Source organism: Danio rerio, chromosome 8 (genome assembly GCF_049306965.1).
Source record: "Danio rerio strain Tuebingen ecotype United States chromosome 8, GRCz12tu, whole genome shotgun sequence".
NCBI lineage: Eukaryota > Metazoa > Chordata > Actinopteri > Cypriniformes > Danionidae > Danio > Danio rerio.
In genome coordinates, this window is record NC_133183.1 from 36222168 (window position 1) to 36250116 (window position 27949).

General features: G+C 34.9%; 1 long non-coding RNA gene across 3 annotated transcripts in view; it reads right to left on the reverse strand.

Moving 5' to 3' along the window:
* Positions 1–19538, reverse strand: part of LOC141375665 (uncharacterized) — a 60927-nt gene extending 41389 nt beyond the window's left edge. For all 3 annotated transcript variants that reach the window (XR_012384463.1, XR_012384464.1, XR_012384462.1), the window contains exon 1: positions 19481–19538. This is a non-coding gene — a long non-coding RNA (uncharacterized lncRNA). The remainder of the gene's footprint in view (positions 1–19480) is intronic.
* Positions 19539–27949: the final 8411 nt, after the last annotated feature.

The following is a 27949-nucleotide window of genomic DNA, read 5'->3' on the forward strand; positions in this document are numbered from 1 at the left end:
AGTGTCAGGTAAAGATTCATTGCTGCGGTTTTGATTTAAGGCCGCTCTAATCGGAAGCAACCATGTGTTCTGGCAGATGTTTACATAAGCCTCACTTGCTCCCTGACAGGAGTTAAAAAGTACAGTTGTGGTAATCAAATTGTGGTGTGCCAAGTCAGATGCACGAGGCAGATTGAATTAAGCAGCCTTGCAGATTTATGTACGAGGAGACGCCAAGCCCGGGACACAACATTCATCTGAGTCTCTAAAAAAAACCCATTTCGGCTCTTCTCCTTTTGTGCCTGGTATTGGACTGACACACAATATCGATGCTGATGTGACGCAAACTTGTCGAAAATAGGCTGGAATGAAAGCTTTTTTTTTCGTTCACCGTTTAGATTGTTACACACTTATTCGCTCACAACAGAGCCAGAGACAGAGTAAAGAGTCTGGAGCGGCGAGAACAATTGAAGTCAGATTATGTCTGGTTCATTGGTGACAATGAGGCAGAGGAGGAGGACATGATTGGAGAGAGAAGGAAAAAAATCCTTAGTTCTCCTTCTTTCATGTTAAACGCAAGCATGTAATATGATTGATAGAGAAAGAGTATTTAACAGGAGTGTTTAGAATTATCATTGCCAGTGTTAATACTGTGGGTCATTTCTATCACGAACACCTGTAAAATGTTAAATAAATAGGTACTTTCATTTTATGTAGCACTTGTTTGGCATTAAAAATCAAGATACAACACAGAAATTCATATTTGGTATGTGTTGAAATAAAGCTTCACCTTCATTTATTGATTTCAACATTTTAAATTTAGTTTTTTAATCAATTAACTTATGTGTGTGTGTGTGTGTGTGTGTGTGTGTGTGTGTGTGTGTGTGTGTGTGTGTGTGTGTGTGTGTGTGTGTGTGTGTGTGTGTGTGTGTGTGTGTGTGTGTGTGTGTGTGTGTGTGTGTGTATGTGTATACACACACACACACACACACACACACACACACACACACACACACACATATATATATATATATATTCATGTATATACATACAGCGTTATCCTGCTGGAAGTAGCCATCAGAAGATGGGTACAGTGTGGTCATAAAGGGATGGACATGGTCAGCAACAATACTCAGGTATGCCGTGGCATTGACAGAATGCTCAGTGTGCCAAAAAAATATCAGGGACAGGTGTACCTAATAAAGTGGCCAGTGAGATATACAGTATATATATATATATATATATATATATATATATATATATATATATATATATATTAGGGGTGTCACGATTTGGATATTTAATCGAAATCGATCAAAATTTATGCTCAATTTCGATTATCGAATCAAAAAATAGAATCGTCGATGCTGCCACGCCCTCATGTCAGCTTGGCTTGCCAAGCGGGAAAAAAACAGGCTTGTTGAAGTGCTTGTTAAACTGCAGAGTGTCGAGAGAACTTAAACCCTCTCCTCTTTCAATGAAGTCATTTTGGATTTCCAGTGAGTTATGTTGACAACGTTTATGTTGTCGACAAAAAAAACAGTTTTGCAAGCTCTGCTATGTACGTGTTACGTACGGTTCGTCCAATAGACAACACTGGCATCGCGATCCTCCGCCCGCCCCCGTTGCAAATCCGCTCGCGAAAAGTACACACTCAAGCCCTGTTTACACTGTCTTTGTTTTTAAATGGCATTTTTGAACGACAACGATTTGACATCCACAGTGGCGTGTAGCATTTCTGAGCAGCCCTCCTTCCTCTCTGCCTCTGAAAATGCACATCACGTGACCACACAGACGCACATACAGCCTTGCGCTCGAGACAGCAGGTCCAGGCAGTCAGAGGACTGCTTCAATCTTTCACTCACTTGTACTTAGTCATTTTAGCGAACACCTCAGATAATGTTGGCTGGTTCCTGTTGGTTGTGCGTCTTTTTTACAGACGCCATTTTAACGACACAGATCACTGCCTATTCACGAGTCCCGCAGAAAAAGTGATTGACAGGTGGTAATTATGTGTGTATCTTGCCTTTATTCATTTACTGTATGATTTGTTTATGGGTAAAACAAAGACCATGCAGGTCAGGTAGTTTAAACGGTAGGCTACAAATAATTAATTGGTCAATAATTAATTAATTATTCATAATCGAAAATCGAATCGAATCGTGCCTTTAGAATCGAAAATGTAATCGAATCGAGGATTTGGAGGATCGTGACACCCTTAATATATATATATATATATATATATATATATATATATATATATATATATATATATATATATATAATTGTGTGTAAATTCAATACAAGGAGAAATCAGAACAGTAAGCCTAATAATAATAAGCTCATAAATATATAATCATTTGCATGCATAAGATTCTATACAAAATCTCAGGTTCAAAACTCTTTTTGTTTTTTTGTTTTGCTGTTGTTTTTTATTTATTTATTTATTTTTTTTAAGGTTTAGGAATCTCTTTTAGGAATTTTAGAACTCTGTATGAAAGCCTTATAAATTAATAAAACTGTGATAAATCTGTGAAAATTTGAGCCTCGTCCCTGATTTGATTGGCCAACTCTGTAATTGCAACATTGGTGAGCACTAGAAAATTGCCTTAACCATTTACTTAACTTGTAAAAATTTTGGTCACCATTATTAAATACTAAAGCAGGGGATCTGCCCTGCACAACATCCACAGCAGCTACAGCTCAGCTCGAAAACCATTCCCATTGGCCAGAAGGATGCAGACAGAAGAATCTAGACATCTGGCACCAACGCTTCTCTTTGTTGTGAAAATGAATTCAATCCAGCTCAAAATCGTCTGACACAAATAGGCATCCTGGACACATAAACGATTGTCCCCTTCTTTCGTTTTTTTTGTCAACTCTGTCAGCGCAACCATATTCTTCAATGGAACGGGTCAGCATTAAATTAAACCTCAACCAGTTTCCAATAGTAATTAACTTGAGTATATCGCAGGGCTATTATTCACATCTAAGTAACCTTTTAATAGCAGTACTCTTTAAACCCCACTGCAGGTAATGACTTTAAAGAGGCCTTATTAAAAGAGAAATGGTAATGAGCTTTAATAAAGCAGAGCAACTCTGAAATGAAGAAGCATTTTGTATAGAGGAGGACACAGGGACCGGTGTCTGAGCTTCATTAATGAGAATGATGATCCCAGCAGTCCCTCTTCAGTGTGTACATGAAGTTAACATTAACCATGATGGAGGACAGATCTATCCAAGTGGAGAGAGAAATGGATTCCTCTAATCAGAAAAGAGGAACCTGAGTAAATTCAATAAAAGGAGAGTCCTGATAACACAATTCATGTGATCTGCGAAGCAGCGGAGACTTATGGGACATTTCTCGCAGAGTAATTACGCCGCAAACCGGAAAAAAAGGTGACATTATATAATAATGGATGTGAATCGAGCAGAATGTCACAGCTGATTTTTATTTTTTTCTTCATATGTTGCCCATTATTGTTGGAGGCTGTATTTTTGCTCTTTAATTTGGCAAAAGTTAATTAGGCTTCAGATGTATGATGTATATTTATAATTGTGGGCCTTGAAGCAGAGCACAATTATGGGAATAAATGGCTGTTTCAATTTATTTATATTCTGAGCATCTCGCAGTTTTGGCAAAGCATGAAAAGTTCTGAGCATGGAAGAAAGGGAGGAAAACAAAAAAAAAGAACGAGGAAATAAAACCGGTAATTCTCTGATTTAACATTCGCCAATTCACAAGACAAGCAATTAAAGAAAAACACAGAGAAAACTGAGAGAGAAAACAAGGGAGGCAGAAGAGCATAATGAAATCAATCTTCTCCAAACAGCTGGAGTTGAATTCCAGCTGACACGAGCACCTGGAATTGCTGCCGGGTACCACCATAGGCCCGGAGAAAGATGCTTCACACACACACACACAGACACACTCACGCTCGCTCTTGGTGGCACTTTGACTGGCACCCCCCGCCGCCTCGTCCTCCCGCCGCGAAACGTTGCGGTGACGTTCCTGCGACTAATTAAAGGGATGATTTGTGCAACGCTGACTTTTTATTTAATTAATCACCTGCACAAAGCCATAAAAAGCCATCATTTAAAAAGATTCCTGTTAGTTTGCCATGTGCCTAATAGATTATGGTACATTAAAGAAGTGACATGATGATGTATTTTAAAATATGGCCACCTCGCCAAGCTGGCAAACTTCCCAACTTTTTTTTTTTGGGGAAGAGGGTTCCTGATGATACGAATGAAGTGTCAACACTAGCAAAAGCTTGCAAACGGTTCTTTTTACCTATTAGGACAACTCACTGTTGTGTGTGTGTGTGTTTGTTTTTGTGCTGCTGTTCTGTTCTGCAAGACTTATACGTGTAAATATGAATTAATGATTATACAAGAAGTGAACAAAAGCTCTCTGTCTGATCCTTCTCCTGCGACATGTATTAATTAGTTCAGAAGAAACAAGTTCATTTGTGAGATGAATAATTTGAGTTATGCGCGTGTTGAGAGCTCATGTTTGCATATTTCAAACGGATTTATTTTTGGTTATTTAAAACAGTGGGTAACTTTAAATTGTTGTTCTATTTATTTATGTGCGCTGGAAACTTCACTAAGATGAATTCCTTGTGTGCATACGCATACTTGTTATAAATCTTGTTTTCTCCTTCTCATTCTGATTTGTTTTGTGTGCGAGTGTTCTGTAATAAATTAAAAATGTTACAACAATATTACAATATGAAAACATTTACACAACCATTACCAGTGCAAGGAGTAACACATTACAAGTAACATGAGTTATCTAATATTTCTTTTCTAAGTAACCCATTATGTAAAAATATAAGAAACAATATTTGAGTTACTTTTTTGAAAATGTAAATAATTAATAAGCTTTAAAAAACTGCTTAATTAAAATTAAAGTAGTCACATTTTACTTAAGACAAATAGTACAAAAGTAGCACTGTAACACTGCTTTAAAATTTCAATAATCTGTATATCCGGCATATATAGCTGTAAAAAGTTCTGAAAGAGATCAAAGCCTCAGCCAGGTAATAAATTGTAACTCAAAAGTGACATAATGTATTACTTACTTTAAAAGTAAGTAATGCAACTAGTTATTTTTGGGGAGTAACTCAAAATTGTAATGCATTACTTTCTAAAGTAACTTTCCCCAACGTTGACCATTACTATGGGTCAAAGATTAAATGACAAACCTCGTAAACAAGAATCATTTCATAGTGCGAATACCTCCAAAATACTCATTAATTGTCACCATTCTTCAAGCTGTTTTTAATAATTTTTTTTATTATTATCATTTTTATTATATTATTATTATTACATATCAAATTACATTATTTGTTTTTGTATTGTTATGTTTTTTTTTTTACAAATTTTCCACTTATGACATTTTATTTCCACAAACAAAAATGCATATAAATTCACTTAATTTGATGCTTACAACAAAACGGGATGTTGACCAAAATTTGAAATTTACACAGGTTCAGACCTTTCACTAATACATACTGTTGCCAGTATTTAATTTTTTTACATAACTACACAGTATCTTCAAGTTTTTAAACATAAGCCTGGTCAAAACCTACTTTTATCTTTGTCCTTTATTTATTTATTTTTCGTATTTCTTAGCTAGTGTCACTTTGAATTAAAAAATTTAAAAAAATAAATAATAATAATTTATTCATTCATTTTCTTTTCGGCTTAGTCCCTTGGGTGAGTTCCTAGTAAGTCAGTGTTCATTTTTAGAGTGAGCTATACCTTTAACCAGGGGTTTCAAAATTAATTGTTTTATCGGTGCATCGCGATGCATATGGGGACAATTCGATATCAGTGCAGTAATAGATCATAACCGGTTTTTACAACGCTATCTCACGGCAATTCGTAACTTTTTGATTTAGTGGCTAATCTGTATAAATTCGTACAATCTAATTTGTACAATTTAGTACGATTTGCTCATCACCCAATGCAGTTGGCTTTAGGGGCAGGGTTAGGTGCCATGTCTCCTTTTTAAAATTTTACATTTTCGTACGACTGAACTCGTACGAATTGGTACGAATTAGCCACTAAACTGACAAATGTAAAATAATTACGTTTCCTTGTGAGATCAAGCTGGTTATTACGTACTGACATCATGTATCTCCTATGCAATTATATATGAAAAGCATTGTTAATGCACCGTGATGCACCAAGATATCGCATTGAACCGAATTGTTCGCATGATAATCATAACCGAACCGTGAGACCAGTGTAGTCCAGTCAATATTGACCAGTCAATATCCATTCATTCATTTTCCTTCGTCTTAGTTCCTTTATTAAACTGGGGTCACCACAGCGGAATGAACCGCCAACTTATCCAGCATATGTTTTATGCAGCAGATGCCCTTTCAGCAACCCACCTCTGGGAAAATAACATACATGCTCATTCACACACGTACAGCTTACTAAATTCACCTATACCACATGTCTTTGCACCCGGAGGAAACCCACGCGAACACGGGGAGAACATGCAAACTCCACATAGAAACACCAACTGACCCAGCTGAGACTCAAACCAGTGACCTTTGTGCTGTGAGGTGAACGTGCTACCCACTCCGCCACTGGTTAGCCCTAAATAATAATAATAATAGATTTTTTTTCACAAATCAAGACATTTCTAAAATGTTTTTTTTAAGACTTTATCAGACTTCCATCCACAAAATCATTAAGTTTCATCTCTCCCAACTTGACCAATAAGTTTTTACCTCTGTTTGCCATGTTCAACGTCACACAACCTGTCTCTAATTATCTTAAAAACCGTAATTAACCATAAATATTTGCTCAGCTCCCTTCGCGAGAGCAGTGTGTGAAACAGAGGACTAATGTAATTTGGTTTCCAGCCTATCAAGATTAATTTAGCATAGGACATGATGAATGCAGCTGTGGCTGCGTCTGCGATGCATCAGTGTCAGGAGGGCCACTTCGCCCAGATTTTTCACACCGGTCCGGCGTTTGGAGAGACAGAGTGCGGTATTAGTCATTGTTTTTGGGGAAGAGGCCCGCGTGCGCTGATTTACTGCCAGACGACGTTCAGCGGAGGAGGCGCCATTAGCCTTGACAATCCTTTAAAGCTATAAAAAATTCAGACTGTGTGAATTTGATTAGCATCTCTCTTTGCTTGGTGGGAAGCCGAGCTGAGCTTGTTTTATCTGGGTGGTATTGAAATTGACACACTTTTCTCTTCGCGCCATGCTAGTAATACTCCAACTGTGCATTTACCTGATTTGGAGGAGACTGAAGAATGGAACAGGAGCGGAGCAAATGAAAACATCTTTGTCAAATGCAGCCCCAAGGCCATGTTTACACCTGGTATTAAGATGTGCTTCTATCAATCAAGAAGTCACAAGTCGGACATGTTTAAAGCTCATCAACTTTTCACCACTTCCACATGTAATTAAATAATATTTGACTGTATTCCTCTAGTAGTGTAAACTCACATGTGGTCATATATACTCAAACAGCCACAAAAGGTCACCTACTTACACTACCTAACTCTTAATCATTATGGAAATGTTGAAGTGAGCTAATCAAGAATAAATTGACAATATTCTCTTATAACAGTCTTGATTCTAACACAGATCTGTGGTGTTTAGTGCATGTTTTTTTTTTTTTTTTTCTGGCTGCAAGATCATACTGTAAATGAAAGCTGCTGCTAATTTTATGTTAGATACAGTATGTAAAGAAGGATCTAAAAATGGGGTTTTCAGCCCAAAAAATGAAAGAATGAAAGAAAGAAAGAAAGACAGAAAGAAAGAAAGAAAGAAAGAAAGAAAGAAAGAAAGAAAGAAAGAAAGAAAGAAAGAAAGAAAGAAAGAAAGAAAGAAAGAAAGAAAGAAAGAAAGAAAGAAACAAACAAAGAAACAAATAGAGACAGATAGACAGTCAAAAAGAAACAGAAACAAACAAACTAAGACAGCATTTAACTTTTTTACCATTTTAAAATGTTGCAGCATTACACTCCACAAGCTAGGTCATTTATTGTATTGATTTTGTTGCATTATAACCTCTAATATTTATTGATTGATTATTTATTGATATACATTAAATTTGATTTATTCATTGCTTCGAGTGTGAAGTGTACTGAATAGGGTTGTAACGGTATGAATTTTTCACGGTATGATAATCGTCTAAAACAATACCACGGTTTGACGGTTTTGCGGTATACGGTATGTTACAAATGTTACAAAATAATAGAACAGTGAAGCAAATTTGACTTTTTCCAAATAATATATTTTTAGTTACTATAAACAACACCACTTACAATGAACAAATAAAAAATAAGAAAATAATAAATAATGTGTCAAAGTCCAAATAAAGTCCAAATAAACATGGTGCAAATCCTCAGTAAAAAATAGATATAAATATTTACTAAACTATAAATAGTTACATAACGAAACTAGATTCAATATGGAACATCCTTAGGTTTTATGTGCCAGCATGGATATGGATGTGGTTGTATGCAATGCAGACAAACAGCTGCATCTTCATTTGCGTCTTTTGAAAACAGCAAGAGCAGCAGTTCGTCTTTGCTGTGTCACTGTTTTGTCATGTTTCTGTGCTGCTGTGCATGCAAAAGTACTTAGTATGAGAATTATTTCATGCAAAACTTTTTTTTTTACGTTTTATTTAGCCGCGCATAAATGTATGCCTTTCTCTCATTCCGTGTTGTTCAAAAAGCTTGGTCCACAAAATAAAAGCGAAACCTATGCTTATTGGTTGTGATATAGCGAGTTTGAACCAATCTGGGCATGGAGGAGGGACAATGCATCAATGTATCATGTCTGATTTGTCCGGAGACACAGTGACGAGCGTTTCTTTGTCAAATCAGCGTTGACAAATGTTGATGACGTATCCGCACTGATTCCGGAGCCTCTGAAAGTCCGCGAATGTTATGTGATACATCACTGGAAAGCTGAATTCTCTTCTTTATGCCAATCTTTGAATTGTATGAATCGGATCAGCGGATCAAAAGTTATTAAACATTTAAGAGCAATACTTATTTTTAGCCGAGGGCGGCTGTCTCGGTCTTTAAGGGTTAAAACCGTTGATATGCAATTGTTCATGGTATGATAATCGTGCACGTTCAAATCGTGGTAAACCGTCATACCGGTATATTGTTACAACCCTAGTACTGAATGACCATTATATTAAAAACAGTAGTGAAAACACGGTTAGCAACAAACATACAGGAAATTAGAAATCAACCGACTGATTATTTGATTGATAATTTTGCAATGATTACTGTTTGTTTGTTTGTTTGTTTGTTTGTTTGTTTGTTTGTTTGTTTGTTTGTTTGTTTGTTTGTTTGTTTGTTTGTTTGTTAGCAGATAAAAGCAAGATTTTTCACCAAAAACATGTCAGGCTGAATAATTAAAATAACTAATTATCTCTTTATTAGTTTCTTTATCACAGAAAACACAGATTTCTTTACAATCTAAAATGACATCTTTGGAGATTTCTGCTGAAGATACTTATGTCCAAAAAAAAACAAAAAAATAAATAAAGAAATAACAATGTAAATAAAAAATCTTACACATACCGTAGGATTGGTATAGCAGAAAATGTTGACATTTTGAAACCCTTGACTTTTCCAAACTGCAGTATATCTTGAAAACGATTATCGTCCCATGACTAGTCAGTTTTAATGTCTAAGTATATGTTCTTTGATCACATGGTCAAGGGAAGAGACAAAACTAGATTGTAACTTTTGCTCTGGCTTTTTCTTCTCTGGCTCTCACTTTGGGTCCTGCTCTCTGTCTTTGTCTCTCTCCCTCTCTCTCTCTGTCACGTAACTTAATTTTGCATTTAAGCTGGCTACATCTAAGATGATATGTTTTCATAATTTCACATTTTATATAATTACTTTGTAACTAATTCTGTTGTAATGTATTTTTAAATCACTTAACGTGCAAGTATTTTGTCTAATATTTTTGATTTAACTTTAAGACTGTATTGTTCAAAAATATTTTTGCTGTTTAAGCTAATTATTTTAAATGAGCTGAATCAATACAATTATTGAGGTTTTTGGGGGACAACTTAATAGTTTTATGTTCAATCCACTTAAATTTGTAAAAACAATTAAGTTAACTTAACAACATGAAGGAGTTGTGTGGAACCCAGCAATTTTTACAATGTAATACAACATAATCACTTAATAGCAACGCTCTCCCACATATTTATTAGCTATTATAACTGCACTTCCCATTGATTGCAGACGGATGGCTTGAAATGTACAGCTTTTCCTAACATTTTAGTCCTTTCCTACTACAAACAGTACTCAGTCTACAGTACAGTCATATTTAAATAGCCATCTTACATCAATGAGTCTAACTGCCTCTCAGTGTTTTATTGTTTATTATAGGGGAAAAAGTGATCCTAATGATATTGTTTCCTTACATCTTCACTGTTATAGTTGTGGTCAGAACTCTCACACATCTTTATAACATCGTTATCTTTATAGTCATGCTTATAGTTATCCTGAATGTGCCTTACGTGTCTTCTGTTCAAAAGATTTATGAAAATTTAGAAGAATGTTGAAAACTGGTTGTCATTGACATTAATCGTTGGAACACAAGATACATTCATTCATTTATTTTCCTACAGCTTAGTCCCTTATTTATCAGGGGTCGCCGCAGCGGAATGAACCACCAACTATTAGAGCATATTTCTTTACGCAGTGATTGGCCAGAATATAGTACTGGGAAACAACCATACACTCTCACATTCACACACGCTAAGGCCTGTTTTGTTTACTCCTTACTTTAACTATAGTGCATGTCTTTGGACTGTACAGGAGGAACCAGAGAAAACCCACACCAACATGGGGAGCACTGCTAACTCCACAAAGAAATGCCAACTGGCCCAGAGAGTAACTGTACCAGCAACTGTCTTGCTGTGAGGTTGTGGTTCTTAATTCCGGTTCTTGGGACCCCCTGCCCTGCACATTTCATATGTCTTCCACACTTAGGACACCATATTCAGATCATCAGCTCAGAGAGATCCATAAACTTCACCTCGTGTTTTAAATAAAAAGACATACAAAATGTGCAAGGCAGGCGGGCTCGATGTCCGGAATTGAGAACCACTGCTGTGAGGCAACAGTGCTAACCACTGAACCACCGTTCCACCACTCAAGATACAATGGAGGTCTATATTAAAGTAAACCATTAGGGTCTAAATCCACTGAAGAGTGAGAAAATGTAGAGTATACTTCAGGGGATTAACTATCCCCCTTTACAACCAGGTGTAAACAGATCCACAAAAAATGCAGATGTAGCGCACCTGCTGAACGGAACAAGACGAACGCAGAAAAACAATCACAAAATAAGCTATTTGTTTGTGAATTTAAGAACACATTAAGTCTGTCTAGCTCCAAGCAGTAGCAAGGGGTATATTACCTGCTCTGAAAATGATGAAGAGAAATCGTTTTACAAAGAAATGATAAAAAGCGCCTTGAGCGAGCTGCTGAAGTAGGGTGCCGCACATGGGGAAGATGAGCCCGCCTGATTAAAATTTCCATCTTTATCACCGGGCGATCACCTCCGTGACGACTGCGCCTCACGAAGATATCGATAACTTTTATATGATTGTCGTAAAAGGCCTTTCTTTGAGAAAATGTCACTCTTTTTCCCCCTTCCGTCTGTTCTGGCTCGCTCTGTTTTGTCTCCTTCTGAGGTGCTGTCTATAGAGACGTATGAGAGAACAGAGGCAATCGCCTGTCAAGGCTGATACTCACTTCCTGTGGAAATATGATGTTGAAATACTCCCCGAGCAGATAAGTGTCTTTACACATGAGCAGCACATTTGATTGCCTTCTGCAGCGAGAACAGAAAGTGGATTACAACTCTCTCTTTCTTACTCTAGCTTGCATGCACGCACACGCACGCACACACACACACACACACACACACACACACACACACACACACACACACACACACAGAGGGAATAGCTCTCTCTATCTGAGCATGAATGCATCTTGCCCAGTTGTTATGTTCCTCCTTTGCTCATTCACTTTTTTCTCTCTAATGAACACACAGAGAGAGATGGAGGGTGGAATATGATCTGCCCTTCACAACTGGAAGAGCAAAGTACTCAAGAACATGAAGGTAGAGTTAAAGGAATTCTTAACCTAGAAAAAAATGTATATATATATATATATATATATATATATATATATATATATATATATATATTTTTTTTTTTTTTTTTTTTTTTTTTTTTTTAGTTAAATCAGGGTCATTAAAGGTTATTGCTATTATCATTAAGTATAGGTTCTTAGTACCTTTCACTCATAGTTTTACCTAAATCGAAACCTTAAAAAATATATTTAAATATATATCATTTTTGTTACTTGAAATCAACATTATCTGAGTTTTATAATGCACTGCAACATGATTTTATTTGGGGCGGCATGGTGGCTCAGTGGTTAGCACTGTCGCCTTATAGCAAGATGGTCGCTGGGTTTCCTCCGGGTGCTCTGGTTTCCCCCACAGTCCAAAGACATGCACTATGGGTGAACTGGATGAACTACAGTAAATTGGCCGTAGTAAGTGAGTAAGTTTGTGTGTGTGTATATGTGTGTGTGCGCGCGAGTTTGTTTGTTTATGTTTGTGTGTGTGTGTGTGTGTGTGTGTGTGTGTGTGAGCCGAAGGAAAATAAATAAATGAATGAATGATTTTATTTGGTTGTATTTTAAATATAAGATACCAAACTAAAACTTTACTTGTTTTTTTATTATTATTATTCTGATTCATTCTCAAATAAGACTTATTTCGTTAGGTTTAGCATTGAGTTTATTAATATATAGCAAATGTTTTCTGGTCCAGCTCCGAGCCACACAATAACTTTTCCCTCATCCCAAGTACAGCAAAGAATGAAAGTCCTAAAGTGGCCTATAACTGGAATAAAGACAAGGGCCACATGTGGGCCATAACCAGCACAAATCTCAGCCAATGTATTACCCTTAACTGGCCCTAAACTGGGCCAAAACAGGTTTGACATTGGTACCGATTCTCAGCAATAAGTTAACCATATCAACATCACGCTTTGACCAAAAACCAAAAACTGAGCCATAACCCAGTCTAATGTTACCTAAACAATGTGAACAATCGCTACACTGATCTGGGCCACACACCTCCCATCCACAACTGCCCCAAATGTAGTTTGCCATCATGCATGCAGTGCTATCATTGCCATGCATGGACCACATTCAGCTAACATTATGCATGCCAGTGCCAACAACACGCCGGCAGTACCAGTTGTGGGATCAGGAGCATTAGTTATCATCGCAAAATGAAACAAAGTTATTGATAAATGCTCATCTGAATATGTAAATTTCTAAAGTAAAATTTTCCTTGATAATGTAACGAGCGCTCACATGCCACGTCGCCCTGGTCGCTAATTCAACCCAGCTGGACCATAATCCTGTGCTCCCTGTGCTAATGCTTGTCTCTCTGTCTCTCCTTAGCGGACTCCAGCTCGTGACGATCCTTCACCCGACTACTCACTGTCCTTCACCTACTTCCCGGAGCACCAGAGCACCTCACCCTGAAGAAGAGCACCTTTTACACCACTTACACTTTGTAAATAAAGCACCCTCCGGGGACTTGTCTGTAAACGAATCCAACTGTGTCGCTGTTTTCCCTCTGCCTCGCTACAATAATATATACTAATATTGTATGTATGGTCCTTTTGCTGTTAAGAATCAGATTGACAGATTCACAAATGAAACGGATAGCAAGTTTTGAAAATGTAAACATTTAGATTTTATCCAGTGTTCACTTCACTGTCAAACTTAATCGTTTGTTGGACTTACTCTTTTAAAAATACAGGTTCTTTATCTGCATTATTAGATACAACCTTTAGCATTATTTAGACATTTGGATTCCAGAAAAAGCTCATTTTTATTGAATATATATATGTTTTATGATCCAAAAACAGTGCTTTTATAGGACCATGATTGCACTTTTATATTTAAGAGTTGGGCTCCAACTCTTTTTTTTTTTTTTTTTATCCTATTTTACTGCCTCTATCTCCCTCATAATTGTTTTTATAAAGCATTTAGAACTTGTCTATAAATTCAATTAATCTAAAGACGTATTTTTAACACACACACACACACACATGCAGCTATCTTTTAGGGACTTTTCATTGACACAATGATTTTTATACTGTACAAACACTATATGCCTTTACTCATTCCCTACCCCCAAACCCAAACATCACAGGAAACAATCTACATTTTTACATTTACAGAATACTTCACTCTGTGTGATGTATGAGCCGTTTTCCTCATAGAGACCAAATAAAGACCCTCACAAAGAATAAAAGGTGTACACACACACACACAAATGCATGTTGTACAATGCATGAGGTTTTCGTAATTTTAAACAATATTTCTTTTTCTTTTTTTTTTGAAAAATTTCAACATTACATCAAAATTCCATGCAATTGTAACTGAATCTGTCATTCGAGTTCATTGTGATCATTCAAAGTCATGTCATAATCAACAATGTTATTAAAATCTACAAATATCATATACTTTGTTAGCAATGAAGCAGCCCTTAATTGCACATACAGCTTGTGAACTACAATATACTGCTGGTAAACACTGTTAAAGTCCTTATATATCCGTAACAGTATAAAATAAGAACATCGAAATACTGGGGGGCATAGTACAAAATAAAAATTATGAAATTAAACTGTAAAATGATTACTTGTCTAACATGGCCTGTTTAGTCGTGTTAAATGATGGATTTAACTGCAAAAAACCTTTCACTTTCTCTCCCCCAAAGTCTTGATTCCTCTCTACAGTGAAACTGGCACCATGTCATACAGTATGTTTTTTGTTTGTCATTAACTCCATCTATTCATTGTCTGCCGTTATCTACCACTGCGAGAGCGGCACATTACAGCTTCTCAGTGGAAAGAGAGCGATGCCTCTCCACATTACAGAGTAAATAAATTTGGGTGCTCCAGAGGCCTGCCATTGTGGGATGCTGACTATAATTAAGCGCTACATTAGAAAAGAGGGCCGGAATAAAACATGAGTATGTAAATGCTGCCCGGAGCTGATATTGTAGTGATTATTACAATGCAGATGAAGCATTTCTCATAACTGCTGGTGCCTACTGATGCCTCCGAAAACATCTGGACCTTTTAATTGAAAAATGGCACAGCGCTCTGCCTTGCTGCCGCTCGCACACTAAGTGAAGTCAACAATTAAGACAAAAGCCTAATTGATAAAATTGCATTATTTGCTTATTTGGCGTTCCGGTGAGATGAAACATTTGATTTATCATTATTTACGGGCCAGTGGCAAAGGGGAGACTATTTTGTTTCGCCAGCATTATTAAAAAAGAATAAACACATACGTTAAAAAATGACCACGTTCAGTGGGGACCGTGTTGCATGAATAAATAATTATTATTAAGCTTCTTTTTTTCTATAACGCTGCCCGCTTGGATTAGCATGGGTAAATTCTTTATTACTGTTGCTTTATGCAAATTTACTGAAGTTTTTCTCTCTCTCTCTCTCTCTCTTTCTCTCTCTCTCTCTCTCTCTCTCTCTCTCACACACTATTACCTTGCTTTGAGGATTTTACTGTAGGTTAATAAATGAAAAAGTAAATGAACTGCCAGGATATTATCATAGTGCTGAGTAATAGGTAACATTTTACATTTACAGGGTACGCATTATACTATGATTAATTGTTATTGTTGGGAAAAAAAAATCTATATAATAAAATAATCACATTGTATTTTGGTTTACACCCACTTTATATAAGCTACTTATTCTGTGAAGTAAAATGAAAATGAAAATGTAAACCAAATTCGAAAACCAAGGCAATGTTAAGTGCGATGTTTAATTTTGTTTAACAAGAAAAATTATTATATTAATTATTTTCTTTTTTTATGTAGAGCATTACGAGTAATTAAGGCCTTATGAAATCCATTTGAACACAAACCGTTTGAACATATATGTGTATATAGATTTTTTTTTGCGTTAAGTTAAATGTTTGCTGTCAAAAATCTGTCGAAAATACAGATTATTCAATTAAATATCTATTTGTTCATACCTTGAATACTTGTTATGATTTTTTTTTTCGCTTAATTTCAGTTAAACTATGGAAGTACTATGAAAACTATGGAATAATGAATATGATTTTGTAAAAAAAAGTTTTAATTATTAATATTTTACTTTGAGATGCATATTCTACCATACAAGAGTAATGATTTTTTCTTATTTTGCTAAAAATAATTGTAAAGATTACTTTAACAGTTTTAGCGATTATTAAAAAAAATTATATATATATATATATATATATATATATATATATATATATATATATATATATATATATATATATATATATATATATATATATAAACGGATGGATAACGTCAATAAAAGCTTATGAGCTCTTTGCTTCCTGCTACTCTGATTGGTGGAAGTTTCTGCATAGCATCATGAGTAATGTCATTTTTCTACCACAAATTCTGCTATCAAACGATTGCTACAAAAAAAATTTAAAATAAACCAACCAAATTCTTTTAGCAAAGTCATATTGCTTCAATAAACAACCACAAATCTAACAAAAGGTCAGTTACCAATTTTACAAATTAAGAAATTTATTTTTACTTCCAAAATCTGTCAAATGAGCTATATTATCTTATATTATATTATATTATATTATATTATATTATATTATATTATATTATATTATATTATATTATATTATATTATATTATATGATTTGTGAATATGAAAAAAAAACTTTTGTGTAAACTAAAAAAAATAAAAACCTTCAAAAAACTTCAAAAACCTGACAAGTGCACTCTTTAAAATTACATTTGAATTTATCATTTAATAAAATATATTTAAACATAACATGTTACATAATGCACTTTTTTAATAAACACTCTAAAATAATTGTTTAAATGTTGCATCTAACAAAGGCATGGTATGTTTTAGTAGTTTTTGTGAGTTAGTTTGGACAGTGCACTTGCACTGACCCCTTTCAAAGTCAACAAGCCGTCCCAGTGAAGGAACTCATCATCAGCCAGGCCTCTCAGCTAGATTTGTGTGGAGCGGAGGGTACTGTTCATCTGCCAATATGGCACGCGGGCTGAGTGATGGGCGTTCGCTGTTGTCACTAATAATCAGAGCTGTAATGATCTGCAGACAGGAGGCTGCAGGGGCAATGGATTGTGGCAGAGGGTCGGGGGGAGTCGAGGGGTTTTGTAATGATCGCCATTTGCAGCCTGAGGTGTATACAAGATCTTACTAAAGTTCATTCCAGAGCAGATTTCAATCCAGGCCGTGTTACTCCGACAGCTGTCTTTGATGATGTTGTGAATTTTGTTAAATTGCTTCAAGCATTTTTTAGCAAGAAATATTCTGCTGTAACATTAAGTCATTTACATTCATATTGTTGCTTGACTAAATCTAAATTGTACAGCTTACTGTGTAAATTGCATTTTAGGTTTAAAATTATTCAAATTTACTAAAACTAATATATTGTTACTGTATATATTAATTTCTTAATTGTTAGACACACAGATATATAGATGTATAATATAATGATCTAATCAGACCTATAATACAATGTATTGTGTATATTTTTATATAATATTTAATATAGTATGTTTTTCTTTATATATATATATATATATATATATATATATATATATATATATATATATATATGTTAAAAATTCAAATTTTATTTCGAAAAGGTATTTAAAACTATATTAATATGTATTTGAAACATAATTTATTGTGCATACATTTCTTAATATTATATTATAATTATAATAATATTCATATTTCATTACTTTTCTATAGCACTTTTGTAAGCAATTTATATATGCATAATTATTAATTACTATAAATACAATGATCATAAATTATGCATAAAATCAGATTTTAGACTCAACTTTTGATTATATATTTTCTTTTATTATTTTATTTTAAATTAACACAGGATTATGCATACAGTTATTTGATTGTGTAGGTTATGATTATTTTAAGTTAATATTTATTTATTAATTATAGGTATTATCTTAATTAATTATATTAAATATATATATATATATATATATATATATATATATATATATATATATATATGTGTGTGTGTGTGTGTGTGTGTGTGTGTGTGTGTGTGTGTGTGTGTGTGTGTGTGTGTGTTCTTCTAAAAAAATTATATCTTTGTTTCGATTATTTTAATCATCTTCATTTTAATAATTCAGCAGCATTTAGATTCATTGCTTAATTATATAAATGAAAGCAGGCTCCTTACCTTGCAAATAAAAGGCCATTTAAACAGTATATGAGACATATTAGCTGGCCACGGCCATGACTCTGGCTTTAAATGTATGCACAACCTATAATTGATGCCTTTTTTCCCTCTCCATGCTACATGCACGTGTGATATTCCAGCCCAACATCTGCCTTTCATTCATAACGGCATTGCATTAGCTCTGCGTCATCATTCATCCGAATATAAAACACCCCCATATAATTTATATGTACATCTATTTTAATATGTATATTAGTTCACCAGGGTCTCCATCATCTGTGTGGCACGTGAGATGATGGAGATGCAGACTTTCCTGCAGGGGCCATTATGATAATATCACATCAAATGTACCAGCGCATTTACATACTCAAAGACGGACGCCCACCTGGATCAGACCTACCGCAAAATCAACAACAAACCTCATGGACACATTTTGATGCACGTTTCATATAAATTTGACTTGTTTTTTTCCCATGTGACATTATATTGTGCCCTGCAGTTAACATTAGGAAAGCTTGTTTATTCTTGCAGATATCAAATGTGTGTCTGGCATGTTTGTGCATTTTGTTTTACTTCAAAAATTATTTTTTATTGTCAGTTAGAATTGATTTTGCATAAATTTTAAAAGGAATTTTTACTATTACTTTATTAATTGTTGTTTTGTTTGTGTGAGTGTATACTTCACTTACTCACTTAACCCTTTTAAATTAATCATGGTTTTGCTAAAAAAATTAAACGGAAAACAAACTGTTACTGTACTGAAATCATGGTAAGTTAACCACAATTAATCATAGCTCATCATTGGTTACTATTTTTGCTATATTATTTTCATAAGAGTCGAAACTAAACAGTTTAATGTTTAATGTTTTTTTATACATTTAAAACAACATTTATATGTTAGTTAGCTTATACGAAAACAAGGTTTTATTAGAGTTAAAGTATTAGAGGGTGGGTATTGATTAAATTTTTTGTACGTTAGGCCTAACGTTAACTAAACCTTTACCACCAATGGTCAGTCTAAAACTTGGTTAATTAGTCGTGATTATTTGGGCGAAAAAAACACGTTATAATCTTCTTTAACAGGCAAAGCATGATGTTACTCTCGTGCAAGTCAGATTAAACTAAATAATGATCAAATGTCTTACTTACGATGTGGACCTTGGTGTCAACATGTTGTTTACGTTGGTAGAATTCAATCAGTGTGCGCGCGTTCCAAACCACAGTGCATCCAGCGGTGACTAATCGAAAGCGTCTGATTGGCTGCTGCGTACTTAAACCAACCAGAGAGCTATGCGATTGTTAGAAACTTTGAATGCTCGGTGTTCGTAAGAAAAGTGGGAAAAGATGCTGAATCTGACGCAGCGTGCGCATATATATAATAGATATAATAATGCACACAGACATTTTTGATCCATTTTACATTTGTCTTCACATACTTATTTAATAGTGCAGGATATTTATCTTGAAATAGCTACTTTGGATTTTTTTTGCCCATTTTGGGCCTACTTTAAAAGTCATTTTGAACAATACTCACGATTTTTTTTACGGAGGTTGTTTTTGTATATATATATATATATATATATATATATATATATATATATATATATATATATATATATATATATATATATATATATATATATATACTATAATTATATACAATATATAATTCACTGCCACAGTAAATTCCTAATTGCACATAAATCTAATGTATACAGACTACATTTATTTATTTCAGCAGAGCAAGATGATGAGGAAGAGAGAGAGAAAGAGAGAGAGAGAGAGAGAGAAAGAGAGAGAGAGAGAGAGAGAGAGAGAGAGACAAGAAAAAAAAGGAGAGTACTGCTTTGGTAATTTAAGAGAGTGCTAATGAGTGTCTGCTAACCTTTCTCCACCATCCATCAAACCGTAATGGAGTAGAAGATCCTCTTTCCAATCGTGCTTCATTAAAAACTTTCTATTAAATCTAAATATGACGCCATGTACCGATGAAATTAATAGAGTTTCAAATGCTTATATCATCCTCATGGCCTTAAAATCCTCCCCAAACATTTTAACGGCATTGATTTTATTATTTAAATATGATTTAATAAGATGGGGTCTGTAAAAGTGCATGGAGCAATAAAAATACCACTGCAAGATCAATTCACATCGATGCTGGAGCTCTGGAATGTGAATATATTGTATGATTTTCATTTAGGTGTTTGTTTGTGTACCTGTTTGTCTAGTTTATTTACTAACCAGTAAAAGAAAAAGTTACAGCTCTGGTGTAGTTTCTTCTTTCATTCTATGTAGTTGTATCAACTCAAAGCTTTGTGATGTTTTTGTGAAAAAAAAAAACGTTGATGCCATTTCAGCAGGTAGGCACAAAAAATACATTTTAATTTTACATTTTTAGTAATGTTTTAAATGGAATAATACTAATAACAATAATAATAATAATAATAATAATAATATTATTTTAGCAGCAGCAGTAGTAGTAGTACTATAGTAGCACAGAAAATATATATATATACAATTTTGAAATCCTCTAAAAAGGAGGTACAAAACAGTATAAATATATGTCAAAAGCAAAGGACGATAATTTTGTGTTATAATTTAAAAAATGACCTGTCTTGGCAAAAAAAAATTCTTTCATTTAAGTCATTAATCTAATCAGTTAATATATCTTTGTATAGAAAACTAAACAAAAAATACTTAATATAAATAAATGCCACATCAGGAAGCACACAACGAAAAAAGCAATATCGGTTTTATTTTTTAGATTTATAAATATCACTTGAAATTATAACAAGACATGCCTCTATATGTAATTTCATGTCTTTCCAACACATATCAAAATAGCTTCACCCTCAATTAGCAATAATTTATAATGACAGAAATAATGAATTTGTTCATTTTGTTTGTAACTGTCTGTTTTAGTGTAGGTGCTTCTACAAGTCCATATGCAGAAAGACATGTCAGGCTTCATTGTGTGTGTGTGTGTGTGTGTGTGTGTGTGTGTGTGTGTGTGTGTGTGTGTGTGTGTGTGTGTGTGTGTGTGTGTGTGTGTGTGTGTGTGTGTGTGTGTGTGTGTGTGTAAGAGAGAAAGAAAGAGAGAGAGAGAGAGAGAGAGTCTTAATTAGCGGCTTGCCTTCGATTGGGTGACATGTTACCTGTCAGAGTCAACACACAGTGCTATTCAAGCCTGGACTGTTTGTTTCTGTCACTCAGCTGCCAGCAAACTCCCAATTTTATTCTTCTTTCTGCCTCCCTCTTTCCCTCCCTCTCTGTCTCTACTTCTCTCTTTATTCAGTTTAATGTTATCTAATTCACTTCTTAAAAATTCACGTTCTGCATGTTAGGAAATGTCCAGGATTATGAACATACTTTAAAGCATTTATGTTTTTCAAAATCACAATTACTTTAAAGCAGTACTGGTATGGAGGAAGAAGAGACCACTTAAAATTTCTTAGTATCTCTGGACTTATTTGGTATGGGTTTGAGTAAAATGGCATATGGCTTATTTTAAACAAGTTTGTTTTGTTTTGTTTTTTATCCTGCAAGTGTTTTTACCTTTTAAGTTGATTAAAACAGCTGTCCTCAATAAATCAGGCCGGTTATTATGATTTAGAACAGCTTGTCTTGAACTGTTGGAATGGTATAGAACTTTGGATCTTTCCATAGACAGTGACAGGTTGCAAATGCTATGAATGATTTAGGACATGTCACTTTTGTTTAAATGTAAATGAAAAACAGTATATTTTTTATTATTATTATTATTATTATTTCCACATTGATGCGTCTACATGGTTTCAGTGCCGGCCCATAGGGTTAAGGGGCCCTAGGCGAGAGGAAAAAAATTGGACTTACTGATGTAAAAACAATGAGAAGAAAGCACAAAAAATACAATTTTTACAAAATACAAAAGTTTATAATTTTTTATTAACTGTAACATATTTAACCTTTAATACAATAATAGAAATATTTACAAAGATTTAAACAAATAAGTTTGCAAAGTATTGTAAAGTATTGCAAATGAAAGTGCAGGTGTGTTATAAAAACAAATTGTTCATAAAAAACAGACAAAAAATAAAATGCAAATAAAATTTTTTTAAAAATGAAGAAGGTCACAGATTGGACAATAATCACAGAATCTTGAATTATATAAACTATTTTGATAAAAGAAAACATGTTAGTTGTGCATACCTTTACTTTGAGCCTGCTCTTCTTCCTCTGCTTTTCTTTTCTTGCTTTTTTCGTCTCCGGAAGGATGCCGTTTGGATGGCGTTTCATTTCAAATTAAAATTAGAATAAGATGGATTAAATATAGCATTGACATTCGTGCAGTTATTTTACTTAAGACATTAAGACACTTTTTTGGGGTTTATAATGAACGTGAGCGAATTGAAGAGATATTTGGAATTTACATTACGTCATTCTAGTTTAGCCCATCATGAGCGGTGTTATGCAAAATAGAGTGTTGTACTTCTGAGTATGTTTCTAATATTTTCTGCATTTATTCATACTGTTGGTGTGTATTATCATTTTCAGCTATTTGTCATGTATGAATTATACAAAGCTATTCTTTTAATGAAATGTGGAGATTACCTTTTGTCACTCATTTAATGGGGTTTGTGCATAGTGCAATATGCATTGTTAATGATTTATATGTGAACGCTCATCCTCGTGCTTGCATGTAAAGTAAATATACAAGAGTAGCATTCATGGGGCCCTCCAAGAAATGCGAGGCCTTGGTGACCACCTATATTGTCTGTTGGATGGACCGGCACTGCATGGTCTTATTATCTTTTGAGAGAAACCTGTGTTATTTCTAGCCAGGGGTAGGAATAATTTCAATATTTACTAAAATTTAAATTTTTTAGTTTTATCATTTCAAGGGTGGCTCAGTGGTTAGCACTGTTGCCTCACAGAAAGAACTGCTTCAAGTCCTAGCTGGATTATTTAATATTTCTGTGTGAAGTTTGTATGTTCTCCCTGTGTTAGCGTGAGTTTCCTCCAGGTGCTCTGGTTTCCCCCCATAGTCCAAAAACAAAAAAAAAGCTATAGGTGAATTGAATAAACTAAATTGGTTGTATTGTATGCGTGTGAATGTGAGAGTGTATGGCTGTTTTCCAGTACTGGGTTGCACCTGGTTATGCATCCGCTGTGTAAAACAGTGGTTTTCAAACTAGTCGCTTGGTAATTTTCAAAAATCAAATTAATTTTATTATATTATTGGATATATTACATTTTATCCTTAACCTACTGAAGACAAAAACAGCAGTTAATAGTTATATTAAAAAAACAACATGCAAACAAAAAGCCTTTTAGACTTTTAAATGTTATATTAAAGACAGAGCACATTGATTTTATGGCACCAGGTTAAACTTTCTGACACCTTTACAGCACTCACATACATTAAAAATAAATACAGATCACAATTGAACATGGAAGATGGTCTCTGAGTGGCGTTCTCCAGAATTAAACGATGAATAGACTTGGGCCTATTAGTATGTGTGCAAGATTTTTATTTTAATAACCACCTCAGAGGATATTGGCGGTCACGAGTCACTGGGATTGTTATTTTGGGGTTCGCGGGCTGAAAAGTTTGGGAACCCCTGGTCTAAAACATATGCTGGATAAGTTAGCCGTTTATTCCCCTGTGGCGACCCCTGATGAATGAAGGGACTAAGCCAAACCTAAAAACAAATTAAAAAAACTAAAATATTTGATTTTCTTTTCATTCCAACTTTTAACAAACTCAAACTGAGTGACAACAAGCTCGCCTGCTGAGTTGTGGAGGTGCATTTAACGAGAGCTCATAAAGTGCTGACTGGAGCTCCATGTGGAAGTGTTTAAATGTGTGTGTGTGTGTGCGAGAGATTGTGTGTTGTGACAGACTAATAGTCCGCTCAGGTGTTTTCTCCCTTTGCCTGTTATAAATATGGGTGGCCTTGTTTTTGCTGGGCCGGAGGGTCATGTTTTTATGAGTCAGGCTAATCAGCTCCACTGACAGCGCAAACATGATAATTACCCCACCAGTCACACACGAGCACACGATGCTTTTTCTTCATGGCAAAGATAATATTTTGAAGCTCATCAAAGAAGAGGAGTGTTTGAGGAGCGCAGGTGAGGTGGCAGGTGGTAATTAGCCGGAGAAGGGCACGACTCAGGGGTGGAGTAATCACACGCCTTCAGGTAGACGACGTGCCAACGCGTGCCAGTCGCTCTGCCCTTACTGTGATTATCGTGAAGAGGCCCTTCAAACGCCTCACGACTCTTGTTTATAACAATATCACACCATCTGTCTGTCTTTCTGTCACTCACACACTTCGCTTGATAGAGTTAACTAACAAAAAAGGATGGCTGTTTTTCTGTGAAAATAAACCAAGGGACAACAATCTGGTGTAATTCAATTCAATTCAGCTTTATTTGTATAGCGCTTTTACAATGTAGATTGTGTCAAAGCAGCTTCACATAAATGGTGGTATAAAGCTTTACATAAATGGTATAGATTTTATTTACTTATACAAACTGCTAAAAGGCTTCTAACGCATCAAATGTTTTTGTTGCAGTTAATCGCTGAAGTTTAATCACAGTATATCACAATAAACTACCTATTTAAAATAAGATGAATCAACACAATTCCTGATATTCATTTTCAATTTGTTTTCTGTTCAATCTACTTTAATTTATGAAAACAATATAGCTAACTTAATCAATTTTTGTGAATAATTTGGGTGGAAAACATCATTTTTTACAGTGTTGTATAAAATTGACATCAGTGGCATTGCGAGGAGGGCTTTGGAGACTTAAAACAACCACATCACTGAAGCTGATGAGATAAAAATGCAACTGTTTTGCGAAACTGAATAGTTCTAATTACTGATGAAGCTTAATTTTTGTTTTCACAGTATAAAAGGTGTGTAGTTCTGGTGAAATAACTGTAATCAATGAAATTTGTGTCATAATAATGTAAATACATGCAAATTATAAAAAAAACTTAAATTGTACCAGCTTTCTAGATTTATTTATTTATTTTTTAATTCTTTGGAGCTCCTTATCCCTTTCAACCCTAGCAATGCCCCTGGTTGATATCAAAATTATTAACCCTTATGTAATTTTTTGTGAAGTTTATTTATAAACTAATTTCGAGAGGATCAAGTGTTTATGATTGACACGGCTGGCCCCGATGTACAAACCACCAATCAGACGGTTCCTAACCCATCAATAACCAAAGCATCTTACCTTTAGTCATCTTCGTCTTCGTTCCCCCCCCCCCCCCCCCCCCCACCTCCACTCCTCCCCTTTTTCCTCTGTAGGACAGCACAGCGGGCCAGTGACTAGCACTGTGGCCTCATAGCAAGAATGCCTCCGGTTCGGGTCTCTTCCCGGCCAGTTGGCATTTCTGTGTGGAGTTCTTGTTCTCTGCCAGTTTTCTCCTACAGTCCAAAAGGAGGATCTCATGGGCTCAGGGCTCTCTCCTGGGACAGCATGCCTATAGCTTATTACCAATCATCAGCTAAGTGTAAACTCTTGAATTTATTTTCCAAGCACTGTTTAATGTAGAGAAGTATTTTTTTTTCCACACACATAATCGTTTTATTAACTAAAGTTCTATCTTTTTTCTTTCATGGCACATATTTTACTAACTTGAACTGAAGTATTTATGCATTTAGTGCAGTAAAGAACAATCACAAATATACAACAATCTGAAAATTCTTAAAAGACACTGCAATTGTTTTAATAATAAACAATTATTCACAGTATTTTAAAGTGCCCACAATATCATCATCGTGCCTATTCATTATCACAATATGACGACTTTACAAAGACATTTTCTTTTATCACTTCAGAATTTTGAAAATACTAAGCACAGTTTTACTTGTACTCATGTTGTAAGTTTGATGTCGCCTATATAAGTGCTCCTGAAGTGGAGAACTGCCATTAAAATTATGCATTGTGATGGAAAAGTACAGACAAAAAGAAACACTTAAAATTCGAGAAAAAAAGTTTTATAGATAGCCTAAAATCCCCAAATTTGAAGCGTGCCTTTAATCACCATCTGCTTATTAACTCTTGTTTATAACAACATCACACCATCATCTTTTTGTCACTCATTCACTTTGCTTGATACGAAAAAAGAGGAAAAAAGCTGCCTGAAGTGTGTTTCACAACAACAACAGGTGTTGTTCCAGCGCAGAGTGTATTTACCAAACAGTCCCTCCAGGACCTCACAGGACATTGTGCAGCTTCTTGCAGCTTAAAATGACTCATTTTCCACCTTTTCAAAAAATTTATAGTGTTGTTTGTGAGGTAGCGCAGTGGATAGCGCTGTCGCCTTACAGCAAAAAGGTTGTGGGTTTGAGCCTCGGCTGTGCCAGTTGGCATATATGTGTGGAGTTTGCATGTTCTCCCCGTGTTCGTGTGGCTTTCCTTCAAGTGCTACAGTTGCCCCCACAAGTCCAAAGACATTTGCTATAGGTGAATTGGTTAACCTAAATTGTTTTCCAGTGACCAGTTGCAGCTGGAAGGGTATCCACTGCGTAAAACATATGCTGAATAAGTTGGTGGTTCATTCTGCTGTGGCGTCCCCAGATTTATAAAAGGCCAAAAAAAAATTTATGAATTAATGAATTTAATAATGTTTCAAATTTACGAAACAACGTGAACATAATATGCCCAAAAATGTTGTAGTATGTATGCCAGGTCATTTGGAGATGTAACATTTTTAGCCAAAAGGAAGAAGGAAGCCTGGAGGGAAGAAACGATGTGTCACACACTCATTTATGGTGTATGTAGAATTTACTGTGTGTGTAATATGCATCTCGGCTGTGAAATAAATCCACACAATCTACTTCCACAACTTCCACCATTGTTGTGTGTTTGTTTCAGCCTGATCTCACGAGGAAATGTAAGTATTTTACGTTTACGTTTGTCAGTTTAGTGGCTAATTCAGTCATACAAAAATGTACAATTTTAAAAAGGAGGCGTGGCACCCAACACCACCCCAAACCGTCACTGAGTGATAAGCAGATCGTACTAAATTTTACAAATTAGATAGTACAAATTCATACGAATTAGCCACTAAATCAAAAATTTACGAATTGCTGTGAGATTGCGTTGGTTTGTTGACAATTGGCTTTATAATGCATTCCAGATCGCTTGGAAAATAGATTTTTTCTTACTTGAGGACACTTGAACAGTGCACTGAAGTGGGAGGTGAAACATTTCACTGCAGAAATTTTCAGCTTCGACCATGTTTGGAATGCAGCATTAGTCTGCACCTCCCTTAACACAAACCAAGTATTTCTTAGACTCACGTTTTAAGGTGTTCACATGTACACAGCAGCAAAGTTTTTTTTTTACTTCCACTTTGTAACCCATTTTCAGATGTACTCTATGTGTTTTCAGTCTCAAAAACTCCAAATGAACAGGAAAAACCTGTACAAAGTTTTCAGCAATTAGCCGTAAACATTGTTGCCTATTGTCTTTAACTGCTATTTGATGGTGGGCTGACTGAAAGTGACCTATATAAAGCAGAAACAAACAGAAATTTAAAATCCATTCATTCATTCATTCATTCATTCATTCATTCATTTATTCATTTATTAATTTTCTTGTCAGCTTAGTCCT